Raw genomic sequence first — 13711 nt, 5'->3', positions numbered from 1 at the left:
GAGTCCCAAAGAGAGAAAACTGAAAATGGAGTTAAGAAAGTTAACAGCAACAAAAACTTGTAAAGAGAGGCGCCTGGGCGGCTTAGTCAGTTAGGCGTTCAACTCTTGGTTTTGGCTCAGGTCATGGTCTCACAGTTCGTGGGTTGAAACCCTGTGTTGGGCTCTGCGCCGGCAGTGCAGCCTGCTTGGGATTCTTTCTCTCTCCCTGTCTCTCTCTCTAAAAATAAATAAATTTAAAAAAAAAATCATAAAGAAAAGAAAAATCCTGAGAATTGAAGGACCTAAATTTCCAAGTTGAAATGGGGCTCTAAATAATCACATCATTATCACATCTTGAAACAATGGGGATAAAAAGAGATCCTAATACTTCCAGGAAGAGAAAGAAAAACCTACATACAAAGGATCGAGACTCAGAAAGGCCTCTCAGTAGTGGCATTGAAAGCTTCAGGACAATGGACTAACATCTTCAACATTCAAAGAGAAAATTGTTGCCAACTTAGACTTTTGTGACTGTCACATTATCAAGTGTGATGTTAAATAAAGACAATTTAAAACGGAAACACAAGGTCTCAAAAAACTGACTTCCCAAGCATCTTTTCTCAAGGGATGTATTTCAGGTGCTGTGTTTTATTAAGACAAAGAAGTAACCAAGAGAGAGAAAGACATGGAATCTAGGAACTAGGGGATCAGACAGGCATGAGGCAGTGGGAATTCCAGGGATAGCATGAAAGGAAGCATAATGAACAATAATAATGCCAACAATAAGAGCACTTACGATGTGTCAAGCACTCTTCTAATGAGGAAACTGAGGCACAGAGAAATTAGCTTGTGCAGAATTACACAGCTAGCAAGCAGTAGATCCAGGATTTAAACCCAGGCAGCCTGGCTCCAGGGCCCACATCCTTAAGTTATAAGTAACATGCTACACTGTCTCATCCAAGCAAGTCCTAGGCTGGTGGCTATGTATCCAGTCCAGATTGGGACAAGAGGACAGAGATCTCCAGGAGAAATTTCTTTAAGGAAATCAGTGGAACTAATATACTTGACAATATTGAGAATTTAAAGACAAATTAATGATAGATGCATAGAAAACTAAGTGTTCCAGTTACTGTTGCTGCGTAACAAATTACCCCCAAAACTTAGCTGCTTAAAATAACCATGTGATTATGTTCATGTTTATTAAACATTTTGTGAGTCAGGAATTTGGACAGAGCACAGAGATGACTGCTCCATGACACGTGGGGCCTCAACCGAAATGACCCAGATGCTGGAGATGACTCAGCAGTGCTGGGCACTGGAATCATCTAGAGACTCAACTCATGCCAGGCTGCTAGACTGGGATGTCAGACTATATTACTGACCAACCAGAGTGCATACACGTGGTTCCTCCATGTAGCTTGGCTTCCTTGCAACATGGCAGCCTGAGAATAGTCAGAGTTCTTACTTGCCAGTTCAGAGCTCCAAACACAAGTGTTCCAGCAACAAGGCAGAGATTGCATCTTCTTTTATGACCAGCCTCAGAAGTCACACACACAGTCATTTATGTAGTCTCTTAAAAATTTTATATAGTTTGTTATAGTAATTCCACTTCTAATAATCTTGCCTCAAAAAATATCAGATGTGAACAAAGACTTACATATTAGAATATGCACTAAAATTCTAATTCTAAAAGGAAAAAAGTGAAACTTGATTCATTTAAAAATAGTAAAAAGAATTAAATGAAGTATAGTACAATGAATATCCTACAACTATTCAATATTGTATTACTGGGGTGTATTTGTGTGTTTTTTGACAGCTGAACCAAAAATATATATACAGATGGTGTTAGTAGCTCTAATTGGGTTACATTAGAATACATTGCAGATTTACATTTTGGTTGAAAAGATCCAGCTAAATATGTTGAATGGAAGCTACCAACTCTCCCTGGGCTATTTACATATATATATATATATATATATATATATATATATATATATATATATATATATATATATGTAGCAGAGATCTGAATTTTAAAGAAGCTTCACAGAAGAGGGACATATTTAACTTTTAGTTTCTTTGCAAGCATACAAAGTCGTAAATGTAGACAACATGAGAATCCAGGATTTCCTAAACAGCTGGTGAAATACTCCCAAATCATTATCTCCAACTTGACTTTACATTTTCAAAGGGATATCCTTTCCAAATAGCCAGTGCTTTAGCCAGTAACTCAAATAAATAAAATATATCTTGTCCAGAGGTCAGTAAATCCTGCCAGGATGATGGCTGTGAGCAGGTGACATCCTGTCCTTCAGCCTAGGTTCCCTGTGATGCTATCTAGATCTTCATCCTTTAAGAAAGACTGGCAGTCTATTGCCCATCTCAAGGACCTTCCAGGCTGCTGTGGTTTGCTCCGAGTGACTTCAGACCCTTCTCCATGTTCGAGTTATGTACAGGATCACTGGTGAAGAGATTAATTCATCTGAAACAAATAAGAAATAAGAAGTTAGTTTTTGTCATGCAAGGGGATACATTCCTCAGATTAAAGACTCCTTGGTTGAGTTTATTTTAATCTTCTAAATTATAATATTCATGTTTATATAAAGCTCTATAAGATAACAATCTTGTTCTGTGAATGCCTCCTACACAGAGTTAGGGGACAAAATTAGCATAATACTCAAGAGAGACATTCTATCCTAAATCTCAAGGAGGTTGCTTATTAATCCTGAAATTAGTTCTAGTACTCTCTTCACAGTTTTTCATGATTATTTGTCTCCACTGCATTTTTTGTGATCCTTTCCTCCCCAGGTTTTTTTGTTTTTTTAATTTTTTTAACCTTTATTCATTTTTGAGAGACAGAGTGTGAGTCGGGGAGGGGCAGAGAAAGAGGGAGACACAGAATCTGAAGCAGGCTCCAGGCTCCAAAGCAGGGCTCGAACTCACTGATGGCGAGATCATGACCTGAGCTGAAGCCAAACACTTTACCAACTAAGCCACCCAGGGGCCCCTCCTCCCCAAGTTTTGAATTTTATTTCAAGATCCCTAAGGATAACAGTGAATTCATCTGCCATAATGAATTACTTGAAATAGTCATCCAGTTAGTATTTGTCAAAAAGTATGTGTTGTATGGTCTTCACAGAGTTAGGCTATTTGATGGCAGCCCTGTATTGTTAAGTAGAAAAAGTCAAGTTGGTATAGCAGAAATGGCCCATAGGTGAAGGTTTTGGAAGACCTGGATTCTAATTTGGACTCTGCTAGCATCTGTATAAACTTAATCACATTCTTTCATGTCCTTATTATTATTTAATGTCAAAGGATGCTGTTGAACTAGATCATTCCTGAGGTCCCTTTCAGCTCTCAAATAAATCTAAGAAATAGGTCTCTTAGGCAAGAGATGCATTATAAGAAAAATATTAATCTCTATTAGACGCTTAATACTAGTTTTGACACTGAGAAATAGAAAAGTCTTGCTCCCAATGATGGAAGTCACCTATGATTTCTTAATATCACATGTAAAATTACTTTCCTGCTGTACTCAGACAGGTTTGTGTCCCGTCTACCCTTTTGATTTCCTGCTTGGGGAGAGTGAGAATTAATGACTAGACAGAGAAGTGAAGAAGAGATCACATACCCCTTAGTGCCCATTCAATATCATTGTAAAGCCAGGAAGAAGAAACTTCTGGAATTTTTTGTATCAGGCCCTGCTACCTCCTCTTCAACTCCCAAAGTCTTAAGATTAGGTAGCTGTCATCCATCACACCAATAGGCAGACAGGTGCACACACACACACACACACACACACACACACACACACACACACCACGCACACATACCCTTTTATAAGAGGCGGTTAGAAGCACCAGGCCAGATCTGAAACGGCTGAAAAATATTTGTTGAGCAATGTTTCCATACTAAATTCTACCTTAATTTTAAATTTAAATTTATAGCTGCTGAAAAATAATGATCAGGTAAAAATACTGAGTGAATGGGTGATTCACCCTAGGGAGGTGAAGTCATTACTCAGTTATCATTTTGATCCCTAATAAAAGAAAGTAGAACCCTTCAGAGAACAACAGAGCTCTGACTCTCTGGGGGAGTCCAGAGGCCATTGCAGGTCAGCAAGCTTTATTTTTAATGATCTTTCTAGTTTTCTGCTGCCATTATAAGACACTGAAGAGATAGGAATTATGATTATATTTTCCTGGCTATTTCTGAAAGTACTGAAATGTCACTTAGGCTTGTGACATTCTGACACTGTCATAACCAGCCATAAACTATTTAAGTGAACTACATTTTACCAATGCTAAGCTGTAACTCACTTATCTGTAGGTATCCTACTATTACTACTTATTCAAAACGTGAAGCAAAAATTGCTAGTCAAGGCTGGTGTACATGAACATAACACATGTATATTCTTAAACAAAAGAGACAATGCACATTCAGAGACTCTTCCTTAATGCTACCTGATATTCTCTAATTGCTTAACTTACTTTGAGTTTTTTCAAAAGGAATAATAATGACATCCTCTACTGCAGAGGGTGTACAATGTAGGCATTTGAAAGGACTGTATATGAGACCACAAAGACTCTGCAATGGCTCTAGATATCTCCTGAATTACAATATGTCTTAAGTTTTTCTGCTAGACTTCAGGAAAAACAAAGGGCTTGACTACAGGAGATACATCAGTATGTTGCCTAAAGGTCTATTGCCTTATAAAGAGGAGATAAGAAAAAACACACAAATAGTTTGTGTAATGATGGGAATAGTGTAGTGTCGTCATTTAGAGAGCACAGAGGAAAGTCAAGAAAGGATTTGTAAAATAAGTGATCTCTGAGAGGGTCCTTGAAGAAGAAGATCTTAACAGCAAAGGTGGGAATGAGAGGCTTTCAAGGCAACAGAAGCCATAAAAAAGAGATGTAGATAGGCAAGTGCATTGTATTCAAAGAAATAAAAGTATTATAGTTTAGCTTAAATGTGAAAAATATAAGATAGTAAGAGATAGGCAAAGAATTACTCCAAAATACTACACAATACCTATATTTAAAGGCTTTGGTTCAAACAAAAACATATACTTGAATATTCAGATTAGCAATGTTTACAATAACCAAGAAGTGGAAACAGCCTAGGTCCATCAAATGATGAATGGATAAACAAAATGGAGTATGTCCATACAATGGCATATTATCTAGCGGTAAAAAGGCATGAAGTATTATGTGCTACAACATGACAAAAATGTTCTGAAACTAGATAGAGGTGATGGGTGTACGACATTCTGAATGTGCTAAAGTGCCCCTGAATTAAATATACTCTTTAAAATAGTTAAAATGATGCAATTTTTGTTATATGAATTTTTACTTCAATTGAAAAAAAAAAAAGACTGTGGATGTTTGCTTGCAGAAAGTGAACTTGATTCAGGTCATGGAGCAGACATTGACAGTTTTTGAATCACATAGTACCAAGGTCTGAAATGTGTTTTAGGGAGGTATGTCTGGCTATATCATATAGGATGAAAGGAGCAAGGAGATACTAGAGAGAAAGAGATAGGAAGTTTTGGGGAACCTGTTGATCCGTGCAGGGGAGAAATCCCAGTCAGAGCATTGGCAAAAAGAATGGGAAGGTAAGGAGGATAGGTGTAAAACTCACTTCAGAGAGGAGCTCCTAGCTGGCTCAGTCAGGAGAGCATACATCTCTTGATCTTAGGGTTGTGAGTTCAAGCCCCATGTTGGGTATAGAGATTACTTACAGTAAAATTTTTTTTAAAAAATCTCATTTCAGAGGCACCTGGGTAGCTCAGTCAGTTAAGCGTCCAACTTCGGCTCAGGTCATGATCTCACAGTTCATGAGTTCAATCCCTGCGTCAGGCTCTGTGCTAACAGCCCAGAGCCTGGAGCCTGCATTGGATTCTGTATCTCCCTCACTCTCTGCCCCCCCTCCACTCTCTCTCTCTCTCCCTCTCTCTCTCTCTCTCTCTCTCTTTCTCTCTGTCTCTCAAAAATAAACATTAATTTTTTTAACTCATTTCAGAGAGAAAATGTATAAGGGCCTGAAGACTAATATGATAGGGAGAAGCTGGCAGGTGTGTACTGGACAGGGGCAGTCAGAGGCCAAAATCATGATTTTGAACTTGGATTAGAGGAAGAATTGTGCCATTAATAGGCAAGTTAAGTGAAAAAAGTGGTATAAATTTGGTTTTTGACATCATGAGCTTGAGGTGCGCCATCAAGATTGGTGACCATCATCTTGGAACCTGGCCACTGGAGGAAACAACTCAGTTCCATTTTCAGCCTTTTTTATTTACTCATGGCCTTTCTGCAATCTGGGCAGATTTTGTGTGTGTGTGCAATTTTAAATTTCATGTCTCTTCCAGATTCCAAGGGAGCACAGCAAGAAAAAAAGATGGACAAGACTTCTGAATAAAGAGAAATTTGTTATGTAGATAATACAAGCCCCTCCTCTTTTTTTTAATTGGACACCATAGCCATCTACGCACCTATCTGTTGCTTCCTCTTTTCCCAGTTAACCAAAGGAAGAGAATACAAGAAATCTCATCCGGGGACATTCACATTTCTCTCCAAAATTTAGCTTTCCTAGGTGAAAGAGATGGTAACATCAGGTACCTGAGAAATCTAGTTCTAAATGGTATTGATTTCCTTACAGATGCCTTTGTGCTATCTTATTAATAGACAAGAATAATCAAAATAACAAAGAGGCCTGCCCTGTTTCTTTCTTTGTAACTGGAAAGTTGGGTTGATACAAGCCCTGCTTCTCCTACCAAACCAAAAATCAACTGCTTCAACTTTGGGGCTAGCAGATCTAATAGATTTCTGATTTGTGAGCTTTCTAAATCCTCATACAGTCTACCCATACCGTTGCAGGATGACGATGGGGGTCCTACCCTTCCTCTCTTCCTCTGTTCCTCAATAAGCCTTTTCACGTATATACTAAACTCTACCTCTTTGTACCAATACAGATGTACAGAGAGTTTATTTTCAATAAAACCTGTCTTCTCTAAAGGAACCAAATGATATTCCTGCCAGTGCCAAGGCAAGAGACCTTTAAAATGTCATTTTTTTTTCACAGCCACCAATGTAATCTTTTATTCACACAAGGATTATTAATGGGTGATGGCTTAAACCAATTGGATGGATGGTTAGAAGAGAACTGAATATTCACATGGATTCAAAGTACCCCACAGATTACTCATTAAATACAAAGGGAAGCAGTGAACAAACTTAGTTTCACCAATAATGACACAAACTGTATCATTATTGTATGACTCCTGATATAATAGAGAAGTATACAGCATCATTTATGTAGTTGTGTTGCCAAAAAAAATTTTTTTTAATTTTAATCTAATCATGAGGAAACAATCAGACAAATCCAGGATAAGGGACATTCTCCAGGGCAACTGACCTGGACTCTTAAAAAATGTCACTATTATGAAAGAAAAGGTGTGGTATGGGGACACTTGCAGATTAGAAGAGACTTAAAAGCCATGACATCCAAAGAGAATCCATGATTTTTAATTTGATTTTGGAACAAACCGTTCTAAACAACACTATTGGTTGAACTGGAAACCTTTGAATATCGACTTCTTAACCACTTTAAGAAACGTTAAACTTGTTGGATGTAATAACGGTTTGTTGGTTTTGTAGGAGAACATTGTTGTTGCCGACGTATTCAGGGATGAGACAGGATGTCTATAACTTACTCTCAAATAATCAGCAAATGATTGTCCAAAGAGAAAGCAAAGAGGACAAAATGTTAGCAATTGGTTAATGTAGTGGAGAGCAGATGGGTGTTCATGATGTTTTTTACACTAAAAAGTTTGAGGAGAAAAAAAAAAAAAAGTTTGAGGAGGAAGGTAGTTTTCCTTGAAGTTTTAAAAAGAGAATTTCTTTAAAAACGACTGTTGTTCCTAAATATAGCTGCTAGCATTCAGGAAGAATAACATGATAAGTAGAGATGATCAGTCTCTAACAATTTCTGGACTCCCTGCTGTGGAATATTAGTTTTCTACTTTTAGAAAAAGGTTTCTCCATATCCAGCTTTCAAGTCCAGATAACAGTAGTTGAAAATTGGAAACAGCTCATTTATGTCATTCAATCCTTCTTTGTTACCTGACTTATAAGAAAGCCATTTGTTTCTTAAAGTAAAAGACCACATTGTACATCCATTACTTACCAACAGGGGATCTATCTGCCTTTGGTCTGCAGAGACTGGTATATAAACCTTTGGAATTAATCCCTCTGTGCATCCTCTCGCTCAGAATACTGGCTTTTTTTTTTTTTTTTTTTTTTTTTTTTGCTTTTGTACAGAATATTGTTTTACAGTGCTCACTGTAGCTGTCTGAGGAGGCCTCTGGTGTCATGAGCACTGGCACACTATCTTGTCTGTTTTCACTTTTTTTTTTTTAAGATAAAACAAGGTTCAAACCACACATTCTCTGTGAACTGCTAAAGACTGGGAAAAATTACTTTCTTTTCTCATGACCTGGATTGACAAGAAGCACACCTACAGGAGGCAAAAAGATGAGTGAATCCCTTTTAAAGACCGTAGTAATGAAGCCCTCAGAGAATTGCCGTGTATGGTAGAATTTACAGTGGCTTCTGGAGATGAACAGTGTGGTAGGAAGAGGTTCAGGACTGCTGGCTGTTGAAATACAGTCTGGAATTTATTTTATATCAGCCTATTTTGGGCCCCAGTGAGAAAGTTATTTTAATAATATCTTGCTCTGCTACAAATATACATGATAAGTGGCAGATGTCAGAAAAAGAGGGGAAAGTTCTAGCACTCCATTCTCCTTGAGACTTAAGGAGTTTTTATAGTTGTTCTTTTTTAGCCTTTGAAGTAAACATGAATGCATACAGGAGCATAAATTGAAAAGGACGTTAGACATGGTCCAAACCAGTGATCTTCAAATGAGTCAGAAACTCAGGACCAGAGTACTGAGGATGTGCATTTTTAACAAACTAGTCAGGTGATTCCAACAGCCAGTGCAGCGTTTGTGAGAGCCCAACATTTGGGAACATGTGGTCCAGTCTAGTACTTACTTTACAAATAAGAAAATGAAGACCCAAAATTTTTAAATTTCAAAATTATTAGACATATTCATGTATCGTGTGCTAAAAACCATATTTTCTGACACCCAGTACACGCCTCTTCCCGGGAGGTCACAGTGCTTTTTGGAGTGGTCACCGTTAAGATACTAGGGCACTTGCAGGGCGCCTGGGTGGCTCAGCTGGCTAAAGTGTCTGACTTCAGCTAAGGTTATGATCTCACAGTCCCATGAATTCAAGCCCTGTGTCAGGCTCTGTGCTGACAGCTCAGAACCTGGAGCCTGCTTCGGATTCTGTATCTCCCTCTCTCTCTGTCCCTCCCCCACTCACTCACTCTCTCTCTCTCAAAAATAGAATAAAAACATTAAAAAATTTTAAATAAAATAAAATATATTAGGCCACTTGCTTTCCTCCATAGCAAGGCCTACTTAACACCGTAAGCTTTGAGGTATGCATCTTGGATTGTCCTGAGGTTTCCGTTCCAGGCGCTTTTCAGTTCAACACACTGCTTTCAACGTTGAGGCACGTTTTGGTTTTTTTTTTTTAATGTGTATATATTTTTGTGAGAGAGAGAGAGAGACAGAGTGCAAGTAGGGGAGGGACAGAGGAAGAGAGGGAGACACAGAATCTGAAGCAGACTACAGGCTCTGAGCTGTCAGCACAGAGCCCAAAGCGGGACTTGAACTCCGGAATGGTGAGATCATGACCTAGGCCGAAGTCAAGATGCTTAACCGACTGAGCCACACAGGTGCCCCTCAGGTTGAGATGCTTAATTACACTAAACCGCTATGTCTATGGGAAGGCTCCTAGATCATTCTTCTCTGTTCTATCCTTTTGTTGTTTGATTTTCTTGAATTCTTTGAAGTTATTTTCTAGATTCCCCTTCTAGGTATACTTATAAATAGAAGTTGAGCACTAAAATGAAAATACGGGTAAAAATTAGTTGCCAAACATCAGCTGATGGTTCCATATTAACTACATACTGGTGCTGTGAATTGAAACACCCAGCTTTTCTAGAAATAGAAGTGGGTATAATGAACTTTGCTTCTTAGGTTTCCTAAATAGACCGTACATAACCAACACATATAAAGAAAAAAGCATTTATCCACGTATGCATCCATTCACCAGATATTATTGGCCACATGTGCTCTATACTAGTACTGATCTAAACATGGAATACAGTTGTGAGCAGGAGAGAACTTTGCTCTCCTCTCATAGAACCTAAGTTCTAGAGGGAGATTGTATGTGAAGCCTAACCAAAACAAGACTATGTAACCCCTGGAATAGAAGCTCCACGAGGGCAGAGATTTTTATCTGTTCTGTTCATGGCTTCATCTCCAGTGCAGTGCCCAACACATAGTAGTCACACAATGGATAATTATTTAGTGAATGAGCCATCAGGTGAAAGAGAAACTATAGCCTCTCCCAAATTAACTATTTTGCAAAAAGAAATAGAATAGGTAAAATGTAATGAGAAATGTTACTTGTATAGGGGATTAAATCTCATTTCCATCAGTTTCTAATGTGCTGTGTTTTCATAAGCTCTCAAAGCATCTTGTGGAAAAAAAAAAGTGTATTAGAATGTGTCCTCTTAGGTGCGTATATGACCTACGTAGATACTAACACACAGCAACAGCTAGAAATACATATTGTAAATCCTATAAAGACTTAAATATTTATAATATTTATCTTATCAGATAACTGGTGCTTTCTGTACAAGCTTACTAAGCAGTCCAGGATGAAGTGGTTTCACAGAACTGAAATGTTTGTTGTAATAAAATAAAAAGGACATTCAGGTGAGCCACATATCAACAGCTAACGCCTATTCAGGTTGTAAATGGCTGCAGTAATCGTGCCGTCATTTTATGTAGCCTTCTGATCTCCCAGCTCTCAAACCATTTAGGAGCTGATCCTGAACAGATATGGATGACATACATGGCGTTCCTGTGCTACCATCCCCAGCAGAGTGTATCTTTTCTGGCTCAAAGAGTGGTAACCAAGCCAGGAATACACCATGAAATGACAGAGTTTGAAGGTAACTTGTGATTGATAAAGCCCAAGGACTTCAAAATAATAGAATTCTCTAAGATAGTTTATAATCAAAGTATGAGAAAAATGGTTGTACAGAAATTTCTGATAGGATCACTATAATGTTATCTGTAACCAGCGTTAATGGTCACTCTTCCTACGTAAGGAAATGGCTGTTGATTTTTCTTTTCTTTTTTTTTTTTTAATGAGACAAACTGAAAAGTGGCTCACTACTTTCAAAAGGAAAAGTCCACCCTAAGTCATCGTAAATTGTATCATTTCTCTGCACTTTACCTTGCAATCTCAAGATACAGAAGCTCCTCAGCTTCCTAACTTCCAACAAATACCACTTTTAACACTTGTAACGTACTCTTTTTGTGAAACACTGAAAGATAAGAATATTGAAAGACACAGAATGATGAGCCGGTTGGAATAGGACCACAACTGAAAGTAGTGAGAAAATGGCAAATTTGTTGCAGGAATGGGTTGTTTGACAAGAGGAACAATTCTGTGGAGCTCCCACAGTTTGTGCATCATTTGAAAAGTACCATACTTGAGCCATCTATACTAATCAGCAAGAGGCATGAAAAAGGGTGAACAATTGAAAAGGTAGAAAGCATGTGACCATAGGATCAGCCTCAGTGTCAGAGATCTCTTAACCTAAAATGAATTCAAGGGACAGCTGGAAGTTTGAGAACTTAAAGACTAAGGAAAACTGTGAAATGCTGCTGCTGAAATTGTAGTCGCAAGCTATGGATTGTTCCTTGGATCAAGGCCGGTTGATATTTGCACAGCAACAAAATTTAGTAGCTGGGTCATGAGTGCCCTGGACAGACGTGCTCAAGGGTTCTCTGTAAACCGTAGATGTTACGGTGGAGAAAGAGGGATTTTCAACATAGGCAAAACATTTGGGGAGAATATGTCCATGGAAACACAAGTAAATGTAAAATATCTGAGCAGAAAGAAGAAACCTAGTTTCTAAATTTCTGCAAGAACTGACTCCTATTCCTTATGATCTAATGCATCTCAGGACTACATTCTGACTCTACTTAGTTCATCCCTAAAAAATTTCAAGAGCAGATTGAAAACCCCAAATTCTTCTTCATAGTACATTGATTGCAGGGGCCTTTAGTGTCATAGAAAACATTCAAGTCCCCATTTTCACTTACAGTGGTTTGTGATGGGGCCAAAAGCTATGCATGAGCAGTGTCTTCTTCTAAGTTGCTTATTATGAAAACAAGAAAAACAAAATGCAAGCATCTTTGTATAAATTTTTTTAAAGGACTGTAAAGAAGCAAGAAAAGTCAGGGCCAATGTTATAAATCTTCTTTAATCTCATTAAAGTAATCTGCCCACCTTCATTATCTGTATAGTGTCATTTTGGACTCAGGACCTAACCTATTTGCAAATTGAAGGATTCTTATTCTGTGCAGAGGTGGCGAGAGAAGTTTGTAATGAAGTCTACAAAAACTGAGTTGGCATATCGACAAAGGTTAATAACATTGGTTATCTCTGTCATGTTAGGATTTTATACATGAAACATTTGAGTATGTATTCACTTTAAATTTTTTATAACTAAAAATATTTTTTAAATACAACCCCATATAGGATATATTTTTCAACTCCACCTTTTTCTTTGTCCTCATCCCTGATGGGGTGGGAGGTCGAGCTGGGGATCTTTCAACATAATACAACATGATAAAAAATTATGCCAAAGGAAGTGGAGGAGAAACTGACCCCACAGATTACAAACTGATTATACGGGAGGAAACATGTCGTTACAGTGAAACCATCTGATAGTCACCACCTCAACCCAGTGATCAAATTTATAGCATTACTACGAGTGGGACAGCCTGACATTTTGTGCCTCCTGAATTGATGCAATATTAAGTACGTAATTTCCTATATAAAGTGCTCTTGCCAGAAATGTTTAAACAAGCTTTTTCAGACCCAACTTTCAGTTTGAGAGCAAAACAGGGATAAATTAAATGACACATCGAAGAAACAATATGACAAATCCAAAAAGACATTTTATAAGACAGCTGCCCTGGTCTCTTCAAAAAGTCAATGATATGCATGGAAAAAAAGTTAATGGTTTTTCTTTTCATTTCTTAAAATATGGGGAGGGTCTAGTCTAGATTTAAAAGGCTAACCAGAGATGTAGAAACCATATGTAATGTGTGAATCTTGTTTAATTTTGGTTGGGTGGAGAAAGCTATAAAGGATATTCTTGGGACAATAGGAAAATTTTGAATATGGATTGTATGTTAGATAATATGGAATTGTTTTTAAAATGTGATAACAAGGGCGCATGGGTGGCTCAGTCGGTTAAGTGTCCAACTTCAGCTCAGGTCATGATCTCACAGTTCATGAGTTCGAGCCTCACATCAGGCTCTCTGCTGTCAGCATAGAGCCTGCTTCGGATCCTCTGTCCCACTGTCTGTCTGCCCCTCCCCGTCCCTCAAAAATAAACAAACGTTAAAAAAAAATAAAATGTGATAGTAGTCATGTGGTTATGTACAAGACACCCTATGCTTATAAGACTTGTGTGCTGAAACATGGCGAGGTGAAGAGTCATGATGTCTGCTACTGTCCTGTCTAGATAGAGTGTATATATGTGCTCACTGTGCAGTTCTTTCAACTTT

General features: G+C 38.0%; 1 protein-coding gene across 3 annotated transcripts in view; it reads left to right on the top strand.

Annotated features, from left to right (window-relative positions):
* The window catches only part of PDSS2 (decaprenyl diphosphate synthase subunit 2), a 293765-nt gene that overhangs the window by 224803 nt on the left and 55251 nt on the right, over positions 1-13711 (top strand). The gene's annotated exons all lie outside the window — the stretch shown is intronic.

This window comes from Leopardus geoffroyi, chromosome B2 (assembly GCF_018350155.1).
Source record: "Leopardus geoffroyi isolate Oge1 chromosome B2, O.geoffroyi_Oge1_pat1.0, whole genome shotgun sequence".
NCBI classification, from domain to species: domain Eukaryota; kingdom Metazoa; phylum Chordata; class Mammalia; order Carnivora; family Felidae; genus Leopardus; species Leopardus geoffroyi.
The sequence above is the reverse complement of the archived record's forward strand: the minus strand, read 5'-3'. Positions and strand labels throughout refer to the sequence as shown.